Genomic DNA, 14,466 nt, shown 5'->3' with positions numbered 1-14,466 from the left:
TCTAGTTCCATTCATTTGCCTGCAAATGTCATTCTGTCATTGTTTTTAATAATACTCCATCATGCAAATATTCCACATTTTCTTTAGCCATTCTTCCATTAAAAGGCATCTAGGTTGTTTCCAGTTGGCTATTATGAATAAAGAGGCAATGAACATGCTTGAGAAAGTGTCCTTGTGGTAGGATGAAGCATCCTTGGGTATATGTCCAGGTGTGGTATAGCTGAGTCTTGAGGTAGATCTATTCCCAGTTTTCTGAGAAACTGCTAAATTGATTTTCAAAGTGACTGTATAAGTTTGCATTCCCACCAGCAGTGGAGAAATGTTTCCCTTGCTCCACGTCCTCACCAGCATGAGCTGTGCCTTGAGTTTTTGATCTTAGCCATTCTCAAGGGTGTAAGATGAAATCTCAGAGTCGTTCTTATTTATATTTCCCTGATGGCTAAGGATGTTGAACTTTAAGTGCTTCCCAGCCATTAGAGATTCCTCTGTCAAGATTTCTTCGTTTAGATCCATACTCCATATTTTAATTGTGTTATTTGCTTTATTGATGTTTAGTTTCTTGACTTCTTTATAAATTTTGGATATCAGCCCTTTGTCAGATGTGGGGCTGACATTGTAAGCGCAGAGGATGTAACTCAGATATCATATGGTTCCCTAAAACCATATGACGTTCCATAAAAACATCTTTAGCTCTGAATAAAATGAGGTATAGTAAGATGTTTGGAGTTCAAGAAAAGGAAAAAAAATGGTATCAAAGCCAAGGGTGTGTGTAGGCTCATGTCTATAATACCAGCAGTTGGGAAATGGAGAAAGGCAGACAAATACTTCAACGTTACCCTTGGCTACATAGGGAATTCCAGACCAACTACACTACCTGACACTGTCTCAAAAAAAAAAAAAAAAAGTGTGTGTTTAATAATATGTCTGCATCCATCCCTGTGTATGGTATTAAACATGTAGTTACTAATGACTAAGCAGGGAGGAATGCTAGATGAACTTTGCAGGACTCTTCTTGTCCTAGACATTACAGTTCTGATAACTCACAAAGTCATCACCCATACAGAAGATGTATGTAAAATGCATGTACCATACATTACAGTTCTGATAACGCACAAAGTCCTCACCCATACAGAAGATGTGTGTAAAATGCATGTACCATCTAGGAACATGACTACTGCACACATGTGAAATTTATTCTTTCATACCTGGACTATGCCTTCCTTTTATCAGAATTGAGCAGGCTAGGTTTAGAAGATGTTTAGAAGATCCTCAGTAATAATACAATGCCCACTCTTAAATCAAGACCCAGTTATGATTTAATAAAGAATTTCTCTTTCAAAGGAAATCACAAGTGAAAGCAATCACGAGGACCCAGTTCATCCCACCGAGGCTGGTAGGAACATGAAAGCACATGGGATTCTGTGTATTTGTACATTGGACAGGAAAGCATATTTCTAATTGTCTGAGGAACGCCTAGAGGAGAGCACTGAGGTGAAGGGAGTTGTGGGTGAGAGAGTCAGTGCTCCCATGGCATCTTGAGAGTGAATGCAGGACTACCAACAGCAGTCCTCATGCCAGATCCAAAGCAGCCAGTGTTAAGGCATCATGCAGCAGGCTGGTCTCCTGAGATCCTAAAGGGAAATTAGGGTGCCAGGATATCCAAGTCCCTGTCAAATGAGAGGCCTTAGACATAGTACCCCACATTCTGATGCTATGGAAAGATCTGAGAGGGTCTTAGGGTATGGAGGGGGGTCATGGGAAGGAGAAGAGAGTCCTAATCCACTCTTAGGAGACAAACAAAGCAATCAAAGAGATGTAAAGATACACCTTCCTCTGCCTCCCTTCTCTCCACAGGCTTGGCTCTGAGGGAAGCCCAGTGGTTTCAAGAGGCAAAGAGTCTGAGTGAGCAGCTGCGAGGAGCCTAAACCAAAGCCACTTTCTGCCACATGAATTTGCCAGAGGTGTGCTCCAGCCAAGGTACTGACCACTTGCTTGGCTGTTATGTGTCCATCGTTTCAAAGCACATCAGCAGGCCAGTGCAAGAGGCCCTGACAATCTCCGAGGTCTTCGCCAATCTCAGCTCTGTCATGTGTGTGGAAGGGGAAGCTGGCAGTGGGAAGACAACCTTCCTGAAGAAAATAGCTTTTCTTTGGGCATCAGGATGCTGTCCCCTGTTGAACAGGTTCCAGCTAGTCTTCTACCTCTCCCTTAGTTCCACCAGACCAGACCAGGGTCTGGCCAGCATCATCTGCGCCCAACTCCTAGAGGCAGGAGGCTGTGTTGGTGAAGCATGCCTGAGCAGCATCATCCAGCAGTTAAAACACCAGGTGCTGTTCCTGTTGGATGACTATAATGGGGTGGACTCGCTCCCCCAAGCCCTAGAGACACTGATTACAAAAAACTACTTGTCATGAACCAGCTTATTGATTGCTGTCCATACAAACAGGGCCAGGTCCATCCGTCCATACCTGGATACAATTCTAGAGATCAAAGATTTTCCTTTCTATAATACTGTCTCTGTATTACGGAAGTTCTTTTCATATAATATAATCCGTGTACAAAGGTTTTTCAATTACTTTGGAAAGAATGAACATCTGAGAGGAATTAACAAAACTCCTCTCTTCATGGCAGCAGTCTGTACTGACTGGTTTCAAAATCCTTCTGACCAGCCCTTTCATGATGTGGCCTTTTTCAAGTCCTATATGAAGTATCTGTCCTTAAAGTACAAAGCTGCAGCTAAGACCCTCAAGGCCACTGTGTCCTCATGTGGGCAGCTGGCCTTAAGGGGGCGTTTTTCTTCATGCTTTGAGTACAACAATGATGACCTCACAGAGGCTGGAGTGGATGAAGATGAAGACCTGACCACCTGCGATGAGCAAATTCACTGTCCAGAGACTGATACCAGTCTACTGGTTTTTAAGTCCTCTCTTCCAAGAATTTCTTGCTGCCATGAGGCTCACTGAACTCCTGGGTTCAGACAGGCAGGGAGACCAATACCTGGGAATTCATTATTTGAGACAAATTAACTCGCCCTTGAAGGCTCTGACCACCTACAACAACTTTTTGAAATATGTCTCCAGCCACCCTTCATCAAAGGCAGGGCAGAAAGTTGTGTCTCATTTGCTTCAGTTGGTGGATGAGAAAGAGTCGCTGGAGAACATGTCTGACTATGAGGACTACATGAAGCTCCACCCGGAAGCTTCACTATGGATGGACTCCGTTAGAGGATTGTGGCAGTTATCGCCTAAACTTTTCTCTTCATTAATTTCAGTGTATTTAGTGAGCATTGCTTTAAACTTTGCTTATGAAAGCAACACAGTTTCTGCATGTTCTCCATTGATTTTGCAATTTCTTCAGGGAAGAACACTGACTTTAAAAGTATTGAATTTACAGTACTTTTGGGAGCACCCAGAAAGCCTGTTATTATTGAAGAGTATTGAGGTCTCAATAAATGGAAATAAGTGGGTACAGCAAATATATTTGTCATTAATAGAAAAAAGTTTGGAAACATTACAGCCACCAACTGTAGATCAGGGCTATGCATCTGCCTTTCAACCCGTGAATGAATGCAAGAAAGATTTGGCTGAAAAAGAAGAGATCGTGAGGAACTATGTGGATATCCGACACCAGGCCCCACCAAATATCAGTACTGGCTATTGGAAACTGTCACTCAAGCCACACAAGATCCCTAGGTTGGAAGTTGCAGTGGCCGACATGGGCCCAGCAGACCAAGCACTGCTCCGGGTCCTAATGGAAGTCTTCTCAGCTTCACAGAATATTGAGCTCTGCTTGTCCAACAGCAGTGGCTTTCTTGAAAGCATCCACCCGGCTCTGGAGCTGAATAAGACCTCTGTCACCAAGTGCTCTGTGTGCAGGCTGGAGCTCAGCACAGCAGAACAGGAGCTGCTTCTCACCCTGCCTGCCCTGCAGTCTTTTGAGGTCTCAGGGACAAACCAGTTACCAGGTATCCCTGAGTGTGCTTTCACAAGCAGTCTGGCTAATTCTGTTTCCTTGTAGGCATAAGGTTAATGTGTAATTCAAGTTCTGATTTCTATACTCCCCACATCTGTTTGCAGTCTTTGTTCTGAGAATCTCCCACCTCAGTATTGTGTAAACACTGCTCCCCAGTTGTTGCCTGATAGGCTAATAAAGCAGCTTACAGCACAGTACTGAGAAGTTACTCTACTGTTAATCCTCTAGGCTAGTCTGGCTTCCTCCCCATGTAAATACCCAAGATACTTGCACTTATGGCATTCTCTGCTCCAGCTGATCTCTCCTCATGTCTCATGATGAAGAATTCAGATGGAAATCTATAGAGGCTCAAGATTTTAAAAGGCTTAAGGAGGAAAAACAAGTTGTGGCTTATACTCACCATGCGTTGAACAAATACTTAATAACTGGGCCACAGGGAATTGCATAACTCCAAAAGACTGGAGAGATTTGATGACAGCCATTCTAGAGCTTAGCTCTTAATTTCAATGGCTGGCATGGTGGAAAGATGAGGCTTCACTTATGCATTAATGAAATAGGACTAGAGGAATTGATATTGTCAAAGATGGTAAGGAATGGTTATATGGCTCATGAATGCAGGTTATCCAAGGCAATTCCTTAATTTCAGAAAACTGACTAAGGGACTTCACTCAAGGTCTGACAGAAAAAAACAACATGAACCATTAGTTTCCTGCCCACCAAAAGAGGATTATTCTAAAAAAAAAAATAGAAAATTCAAGGCCTTATAGGACAAACAGGGCTACTAAAAACTTAGATAAACCATTTAAAGGAGATAAAGATGCTCCTAGGGGATAAAACAAGAGGCACTAAAGATGAAAATACAGATATTTTGGCAAATGCTATAAATGATAAAAGGCCAAAATTAGAATTACAGTTAGATATCATTGAGATGGAAGGATTAGTGTCTCCTGGAGCATATGTAACAATAATTTTCTAAGACTCCTGGTATCCAATTTGGCCACTTAAAACTGTATCTACACAGCTCCTGGGAATTGTGTCACTGTCGCAGGTAAAACAAAGCCTAAAATGTCTTAAATGTGTAGGGCCAGAAATCCCAACAGGAAAATTAAGGCCATATATGACTGATGCAGCCATGAATTTATGGGGGAGGGATCTATTGCAACAGTAAGAAGCATGGATTGCCATTCCTCCAACTGCAGGGACAAGCCATAAAATCAGGGATGTTCTTGACAAAGGTAGTAAAACTGTCCAAGTTGTCCATAAACAGAACACAGCACAAGCTGATTCTCCAAGGTCATATGGAGGAGACCCTGCTGACACAACACCAATGGCCTTCCTGCTAAGGCTGACTAACCAACCTATTCGAATAGAACCATGGCCTATGAGAAAAGAGAAATTACAAGCAGCTTACAGCCAAGAGCTGAGTGGAGGAGAGAATAAGGCTGGACTTCTTGCTCTCCAGGAGGGGAAGAGTTAGAGGATGAAGTGGGGAATTTCCAGCCATAGGCAGAGGTCCAAGAGACATGAAGAGAGAGCAGCTGGAGCAGAGAATACCATAAAATGCAAGTATGTCAATGATTTATGCAGGGAAGAAGCCAGACTAGCCTAGAGGGTTAAGAATAGAGTAATGACTGCTCAGTATTGTTGTGTAATTTACCTTATTGACATACTAGGGGATAACTGGGAAGCAGTGTTTACCCAACATGGAAACAGGAGATTCTCAGAACAAGGGTTGCAACCAGATATGGGGGTGTGTGTACAGAAATCAGCATTTAAATTACACAATAACTTTATGTCTCCATTTTCTCATCCTTAGTTTTAGATGAATGAAACCTCAGTTTCATCTCTTCATGAATGTTCCTTTATAGGAGAAGTTTAAATGCTTTCACTGTTTGGGGCAGTGCATAGATCATTGGAAGGTCCTGAATGACAGAATGGGTTTCACATAATTCAAGAATAGCTTCCCTGTTTCATTGCTTGAGAGGTTGTAAGGGCACTTGAACTGCTTGTTATTAGTCAATGTTGGACTGTGTGTGCGATGTTGCTGAAGAGATATCTGCATTCTGGGTGCGAGAAGGAGGAGGGGGGTTAGCTTCTCCAGAAAAGGAATTAAAAAGTAGGAACAATATAGTCTTACTTCTGTTTCTGTTGCTGTAATAAAAGATTCTGACCAGAAGTGACTTGGGGGAAGAAAGGGTTTATCACATCTTACACCTCCTGGCTAGCACAGTTCACAGATGTCGCAGAGGGAATGAAAGCAGGAACCTGGAGGCAGGAACAGGTGAGACCAGGGAGGACTCTGGCTTCCTTTCCTGGCTGCTTACATATCTGCCTTCTTCTTCAACTCTTGACCACCTACCCAGAGCAGCACCACCATCCCCCCTGAGTTGGCCCCTTGCTCATCAATCATTAATTTAGGGGATTTTTTTTCCAAATTTAGGATCCTCTTCCCTAATAACTCTAGCCTGTTTCAAGTTGACAGAAACCAACTAGGAAAAATATCTCCTATTAGTTGTGTTTAACATTAGGTAATACTTGGTTATTTTCAGTACAGGCTTCACCTGACTTTCATTAAATTTGTTTATCTTTACTTAGAAGTTTTGATAGTCCTGTAAATGTTCGGTTTTTTTTTTAATTTCATAATCATAACTAGTCTAGTTCTTGTCTTTAGCTGTGTGTTACATGCTTAGGAATGCTTTTCTTGTCTATATCTGAATGTTTTTTTGTTTTCTACTGTGTGTGTGTGTGTGTTTTTGCAGATGTGTGCATGGGCACGGAACTGTGTCAGAGCATGCATATAGGGGGGCAGAGACAACCTCAGGAAAGCCATTTTTCCCTTCCAACCACCCTGTGGCTCTTAGGGATCAAAATGAGGTTGGCAGGCTTGGTACAAGTCCTTTTTCTCACTGAGCCGTATTCCTGTGCCATACACCCCTCTTGTTTAGGAATTTCCTGATCATATGGCATTTGAGACAGAGGCTCAGTGTTCTGAGACAGATCCCTTCTACAGGCTAGGCTTCCTTGGGACTTACCATATAACACAGGCTAGCCTTGAGCTATGGTAACCCCCTTTTTTCAGTCTCCCAGCCACTGAAGTCACATCTGTGAGCCACCACACCTTCTTCGTGTTTAACCTGCTGAGGAAACCGCTGTGTTTCATGGTGGCTTCTTCATTATACTTCCCCACCCACAAGGTGCAAATCTCATTTAGTCTTATTTTTCCCTTTCATCTGCTTCATCGTAAATATATTCTAGTAAGTCAGTAAGTCATATTTAAGGATCCATGGTGAAGCCCAAGTTTGTGAATATTGCTTGTTTTCTTCTAAGAGTTCTAGTGTTAGTTGTTATAGTTGTCATTAGTTCACTTTGAGTTAGCTTTCATGAATTGGAAGTGAGAGTCCAACTGCACCCTTTTCGCATGCGCAAAGTCAGACATTCCCATGCTGTTGGATGGAGAGAAGCTTTATTTATTTCGTAAGTTTAGAGACCACTATGGGGCTTTCCCTGTAGTTTATGATCAGCAGATACTATAGCTGACAGTATCTTCCTGGATGTGCTTCCTAGACTGGTGTTAGGAAGTCTAATAAACTTCATCTTGAAAGCATGAAAATGGCTGAAGGTTGCAGCACACTTGAGAACTTCCACTGGGGACCTTGAGTGATGAGAACTATGTGTTGCGTTCCAGATCAACTCTTTGCTAACTTGAACAAGTTCCCAGGCCTGAAAGAACTGTCGTTGAGACTAGATGGCAAAGCAGATGTGCTTTCAGTCCTTCTGGGAGAGTTCCCAAACCTCCACCACATGGAGAAGTTATCCATCCAAACTTCTATGGAGTCTGATCTCTTCAGACTAGGTAAGGATGGTGCTTGGATTTAGTCATAGTAATTCTGAATATTATATCACCTTTCATCACTTTTTAGATACTCCTTATCTCAACAGTACTGCTCTGAGTCATAGGTAATGTGTTTGACCCAAATAAATTTTATTTTTCCTTTCATAGTCAACATATTGCCAAATTTTGTTTCTCTGAAGACATTAGATCTTAATTGCCAAAAATTTCCAGATAAGAAAACATCAGAAAAGTTTGGTAAGTTTATAGAAGCGTTTCTTAATTTATTATTTTCCTCCCCCTCTTCCTCCTTCTCCTCCTCTTCCTCCTCCTGCAGTGAACTCACAACAAATCAAGGTGTGTACAGTTGTCCCTTTAATTCCATGACAGTTAGGTCCAGGAGGTACTGCTGCTGTAAACACTAGAACATCCTCTACTCTATGATACAAAATGGTGCAGTGTTTTCCCATGACCCCACACACATTCATATACTTTAAGTAACTTTTCCATTGCTTACAATGCATAATGCCATGTAAAAAAAAATGTTACATTGTGTTTTCCTTTTTTTATTTTAATTTTATTTTATTTTTAATTACACTTTATTTACTTTGTATCCCCCCTCTAGTTCCCTCCCTCCTCCCCTCCCAATTCCTCCCTTACTTCCCCTTCTCCAAGCATGCCCCTCCCCAAGTTCACTGGTAGTTCACAAGTTCTTCCTTCTGATCCTAGTCTGTTAGGTCTCATCAGGACTGGCTGCATTGTCTTCTTCTGTGGCCTGGTAAGGCTGCTTCCCACTCAGGGGGAGGTGATCAAAGATCAGGCCAATCAGTTCATGTCAGAAGCAGTCCCTGTTCCCATTACTATGGAACCCACTTGGACACTGAACAGCCATGGGCTACATCTGTGCAGGGGTTCTAGGTTATCTCCATGCATGGTACTTGAAAATCTGTGTTCAGATTTTCTGGTTCTGTTGCTCTCCTTGTGGAGTTCCTGTCCTCTCCAGATTTTACTCTTTCCCACTTCTTTCATAAGATTTCATGCACTCTGCCCAAAGTTTGGCCATAAGTCTCAGCATCTGCTTTGATAGTCTGCAGGGCAGAGCCTTTCAGAGTGTGTTGTTCTTAAAGTAAGGAAGAGGGGGAAACGTCTGGATATGTTTAGCTCAGACACTTTAAAAAAAAATTGAACCTGTGGTTTGTGGAATGTGCTTATAGGTCATGTACCAGCCATGTTGGTCCTTTGGAGGACACCATGGTGATACTTAGTCTCACCGCCAGATACTATTGCTCTCATGCATCCTCATGCTTAAACTCATTAAATGCAATACTCTCAGACTCACTGACACCTTAGGATAGAAGTTGGTCATGGTGGCACTGTGTACCTCTATTGTTGGACACCCATTCTAGATGTGCTCTACCTGTTCTGTTTCAAAGGTTTCAGAATCTACACAAAAACTTCTATTTATGTTAAGAAAATTAATCTGTGATAAACCATACTGAGCACAATGATGAGTATAGACAATTTATATACTTTTTTTTTTAGTTAAAAAAATGTTAGAAGGCCAGGTGGTGGTGATGCATCCCTTTAATTCCACGACTTGGGAGGCAGAGGCACGTGGATTTCTGAGTTAGAGGCCAACTATTCTACAGAGTGAGTTCCTGGACAGCCAGGGCTACATAGGGAAGCCCTGTCTTGAAAAACAAACAAACAAAAGAAAGTTTAGAAAAATAATATGGTTTCATGGGAAGCACTAATGGGGAAAATGGAGGCAATGGCGATACGGGGTGCAGAGCTCTGTCTTCACAGTGCTTCCCAGACTTTTGTAGGAGAGGTGACCCCCCCCTTCCTCTTCCCTTCTGCAGAGGCAGCTGCCTCGTGTGTTTGCTTTGGCCTTGGAGGTGCTGGTAAAGCAGCAGGGACAACATCAGGTACTCTCAAGGCTACTGTCTCAGGTTGACTGTGTAAAACTCACACTGAGAGCATCAAGTTTCCCCACTGCTGGAAAAGAAAATTACAAGTATTAAAGCAGAATGCTGGTCAGGCTAAGGAAGCAACACTTTGAATTCCTGTGCCCAGCTTGTTAATGAAGCCTTAATGGAGTGGATTATATTTCCTTTTTTAAAGATGAGTGCACACACATACACACAAACAGTCACAAAGTGAATTTCAGGATTTCCCTCACAGAGGTCAGCCAAAATTATAGCTTTTTCAGGAAAAAGGCCGGAGATGGCTCAGCAAGTAAAAGGCCTGGCACCAAGGCTGATGACCTGAGTTGGATCTCTGGGGCCCAAATGATGGAAAGGAAAAGAGCCTACTTCCAAAAGCTGTCCTCTGATCTCTAAACCCCTAAACCCATACTATGCTACATGTAAGCCAAAGTACATGCACATATGCACTCTCAAGTATGTACACACACACACACTAAATACATATAGGTACATGCTGGAGTGCAGTGCCAGTGGGTTCAGAACCTGAAGGAGGAAGTGTGCAGTCGGTGAATGAAGACTTGCATCAAGGGATGCAGTTCACACACTCTGACACTGAGACAGCTCAGGCCACCCTTACTTGGGCTCTCTGCACATCAGCAACCTGAATCAATTCCTCACCCTTGCTTGGCTTGCCTCTGAGTGTTCCTATTTCGTCTTGGAACTAGAGATCCATCAAGACCTTCCTAACTTTCTGATAATCACATAGCTATTGTTTGGAACAGGTCAGTGGGCAAATTGTTGTCAGAACCAAGTTTCTATGTGGAGAGAACATCCAGACAATAGCTGATGTACCTAGATCAGGCCCTCACATTGGCTCAACCACATCATCAACAAACTCCCACAATCCTCAGAGACAAACCAGAATCAATCACAGCCTGATCTGAGCCTTGCAAATGCAAGGCAAAAGTGAACCAAGCATTCCCTCGGAAAAGGCCAGGAGATTCTGCACTAATATCCTCACAGGTCCTTGTCATGTGGAGACCCAAGTCCTCAGGCCTTGTAATAAGGGGAGCCGCCAGCTTCACACTCACGCACCATTCCCAGAAGAGGCTTGGCCACTGCCAAATGTAATTTAAGTTGTTTTTCAAATGTCAAAAAGAAAGAACCACAAATTGGAAATATGTGTGCAAACTCATAGTTTGTTATTCCATAAACACACAAGGATCTATATACATATATAGACATCTAGGTGTCTATATACAGGTATCTCTTAGGACTGTCACAGCGACTGTCTTTTCCAGAAAGTACTTTTCCAATATTTAAAGTGGTGATTTAACCAGGTGTGTTGGCATGTGCCTGAAATCTCAGCTTTCCCCGAAGGCATAAGGAAGGCAGATCACTGTAAAATGAAGACCAGCCTGGTCTGCTCTGTGAGTTCCAGGCCAGCCAGAGCCACATAGTAAGAGCCTGTCTAAAAAATGAATAAATAGAATAGAATAAAATAAAGGTAATTTAGCCAGGCATGGTGGTAGTACAGCCTTAGAATTGCAGCACTCACAGGCTGAGGAGGAGAATTAAGACATCAGGTTTGGGCTGGAGAAATAGCTCCGAGATTAAGAGTGATTGCTCTATAACCATGAGAACCAGATATAGGACTCTGGAGACTGCTGGCTTTTAGCCTAGTTGAGTAAATGCAAGGCTCAGGTATAGGGACAAACCTCTGCCTCAAGGGAAATGATGTAATATGATAAAGACAACCGATGCCTTCTTCTGGCTTTCCCAGGCATCATGCCCACCTATACAGTGTGTATATTACATGTACACATAAGACTTTGTCTCAAAAACAAGGAGGGAGGGTAGTAATTTATGATTTTCTTAAGAGTTTCATTTCTCTCCCCTTTAGAGGAAATCTGGGCAACATTAGCTTGGATGGCTTCTTTCTTTCTCTGTTTTTTTTTGTTTGTTTGTTTGTTTGTTTTGTTTTGTTTTCTTTTGTTTTTTGTGTTTTCCAAGACAGGGTTTCTCTGTGTAGCCTTGGCTCTCCTGGACTTGCTTTGTAGACCAGGCAGGTCTTGAACTCACAGTGATCTGCCTGCCCCTGCCTTCCAGAGCATGGGGAATACAGGCATTTGCTGCTGGGCCCAGCTTTGTATAGCCTCATTCATCTCTGTTTATTATAAATCAATATTTTGCCTCACTCCTTTCTCTTACATTAGGTCTCAGACCCAGAATCTTAAATTTTGAAGCAATAACCTCTGACATTCTCCCTCTTGAGAAAAGCCCATCATTCAAAGCAATGAGAAATATCCCAACTATCACTGAACAGCCCTACTTAGGGCACAGCTGACACATTAGGGCTTCTGTCTTTAAAGTCAAGCTATAGCATGATTCTTAGTGAAATCAAACCTAACACTTGCCCAAATTAGGGGACACGGTTGTGACAATTAAAACTGAAGCAAAAAACACTGCTAGCAAAAACCCCACTTCCAGTCATAGACTTGGGTTGAGAACTTACTCTGGCCTGCCCCAATTTCCTCCAGAGCTCTAAGGAACCAGGAAGTCATTTGGGCACACTGGAGCACAGACACAAGGAAAAGACAAGCTTTTTGGAATAGCACCTACCTTTCTCTGCAAAAGGGGAGGCACTGTTGCCACAATTTCTCAGTCCCTTGTACTATAACCTCTTCCTATGTGCCCCGCCTTGGTGTATGTCATCCTTTGAAACCAGAACAGAAGTCCTCATTGCCCAGACAGCTAAAATGCTCTATTCTTGACTTCTGATTTCTTCTTCTTCCTTGCAGTTTGGCCAGGTGGTTCCCTATCAACTTCTCAGCTGTTCAGGGCTTTCAAAGAAATATCTTTAAAACACATTTAAAGCCAAACATTGTGGTATTTCCTTTAATCCCAGCTGTCAAAAGGCAGAAGAAGGCAGATGTGAGTTCTAGACCTGTCTCAGCTAAATAAGTGAGTTCTAGGACACCCAGGGCTGTGTAGTGGGACCTGGTCTTGGAAAAAAATATGATTAGCAATTTTCATTGGTGGTGGGTGTGAGGTTAGTTACAAATAACTTTGTAAGCTTTACTCAAGTCTTCATAGCATTGTGTCTTCATGAATATTTTGTCTGCTTTCTTTCCAGCCAAGGGAGCAACCAGCAGAGGCTTCCAAAACCTTGAGAACTTAGACCTTTCAATGAATCACAAAATTACAGAGGAAGGATATAGACACTTCTTTCAAGCCCTCAACAACCTGCCAAACTTGCAAGAGCTGAACATTTCCAGGCATATCCCAGAACGAATCCAAGTGCAGGCCACCACTGTCAAGGCGCTGATTCAGTGTGTGATGAGACTGCCCAGACTCACCAGGCTCAGGATGCTCAGCTGGCTCCTGGATGAAGAGGACATGAAAGTGATGAATGCTATGAAAGAAAGACACCCTCAGTGCAAATGCTTGATTATTCACTGGAAATGGATAGTGCCATTCTCTCCTGTCATTCAGAAGTGAAGGATGCAGCTGAAGGCTACCGACAGTTCTACAAACCCAATATTCGAATACATTTAACATTAACTGACTATGGGATAATCCCAGCATTAGGAGACTGAGGCAGGGAGATCAAGAGGTTGAATTCACCCTGGGTTACATAACTAGTCCTTACTTTAGACCTAAATCAAAATCAAACTGTTTCATAACTATTGCATATACAAGAATGGCCAGGCTGGTAACTGTTTGAAAGCCTGAATACCTCCATGGAACTATGATGAACAGTGCCTTGGCAGTCCTTACATAGTCATGTTTAAAGATTAGAGCTTCAGTCACGTTCATACAGAAAACCCTCCATTTCCAAGGTCAGCCAGAAGGGAGGGGCTGGGGAAAGAACACTGATCTATGTAAAAAGCACAGCATGGAAGGAGTATTTGATGGAGGTTAGAAACAGTTTTAGTATTGAATTAGTCCCACACATGATGAAGCACGAGTCAACTTCACCACAGGATGCAGCTGCCTCTTTCCAGGAGATGCTCTGCTCTTTGCATGGCTTTTATGTGTTCACCAGCCTTGGTGTGGCCATGCTAGCTAATGCCATCTCTCCTTTGACAACATGAGGGAAAATACGGGCTTAGAGATGCTTTTGTTCTAGAGGCTCTGGGGAGTTACATATGTTATGATAGCTTTATAACTTTTCTGGAAATCCACTCTGTTCAGGGTATAATCTCTTCAGGTTTTAATCTTATACCCTGAATTTCTGGGTATTTTAAACTTGATTGTGATAATTATTTGTCATTTCATAACTTTCGCCTCTCTAGAGGCAGTGAACCTGGAAGAAGAGAACCAATAAATAAGGTAGACTAAAGTCTCATGCACTGGCCAATTTTACTCAGAGCATCAGACAATTTATACTCTGACAGACAAGAAAAAAAAAAGTACTGAGTAAAGTTCTCATGAGTTTAAGCTGTATATAATCATAAGGACAAGCTGCATTGTAGCAAAAACATTTTTCTGTGAACAGCAGTTCTCAGCCTCTGGGTACTGACCCCTTGGAGGTCAAACAACCCCTTCACAGAAGTTACTCAAGACCATCAGAAAACATAAATATTTATGATTCATAACAGTAACAAAATTACAGTTATGAAGTAGCAATAAAAATGATTTTATGATTGGGGGTCACCACAACATGAGGAACTGTACTGAAGGGTCACAGCACTGGGAAGGTTGAGAACTGCTGGTAGAGAGGCATACAAAGGA

General features: G+C 42.4%; 1 pseudogene; it reads left to right on the top strand.

The window, feature by feature from the left end:
• Nucleotides 1–14,074, top strand: part of LOC132654709 (baculoviral IAP repeat-containing protein 1b-like) — a 47,114-nt pseudogene extending 33,040 nt beyond the window's left edge.
• The last annotated feature ends 392 nt before the right edge of the window (nt 14,075–14,466 follow it).

This window comes from Meriones unguiculatus, chromosome 6 (genome assembly GCF_030254825.1).
Source record: "Meriones unguiculatus strain TT.TT164.6M chromosome 6, Bangor_MerUng_6.1, whole genome shotgun sequence".
In the NCBI taxonomy this organism is placed as follows: Eukaryota; Metazoa; Chordata; class Mammalia; order Rodentia; family Muridae; genus Meriones; species Meriones unguiculatus.
The sequence above is the reverse complement of the archived record's forward strand: the minus strand, read 5'-3'. Positions and strand labels throughout refer to the sequence as shown.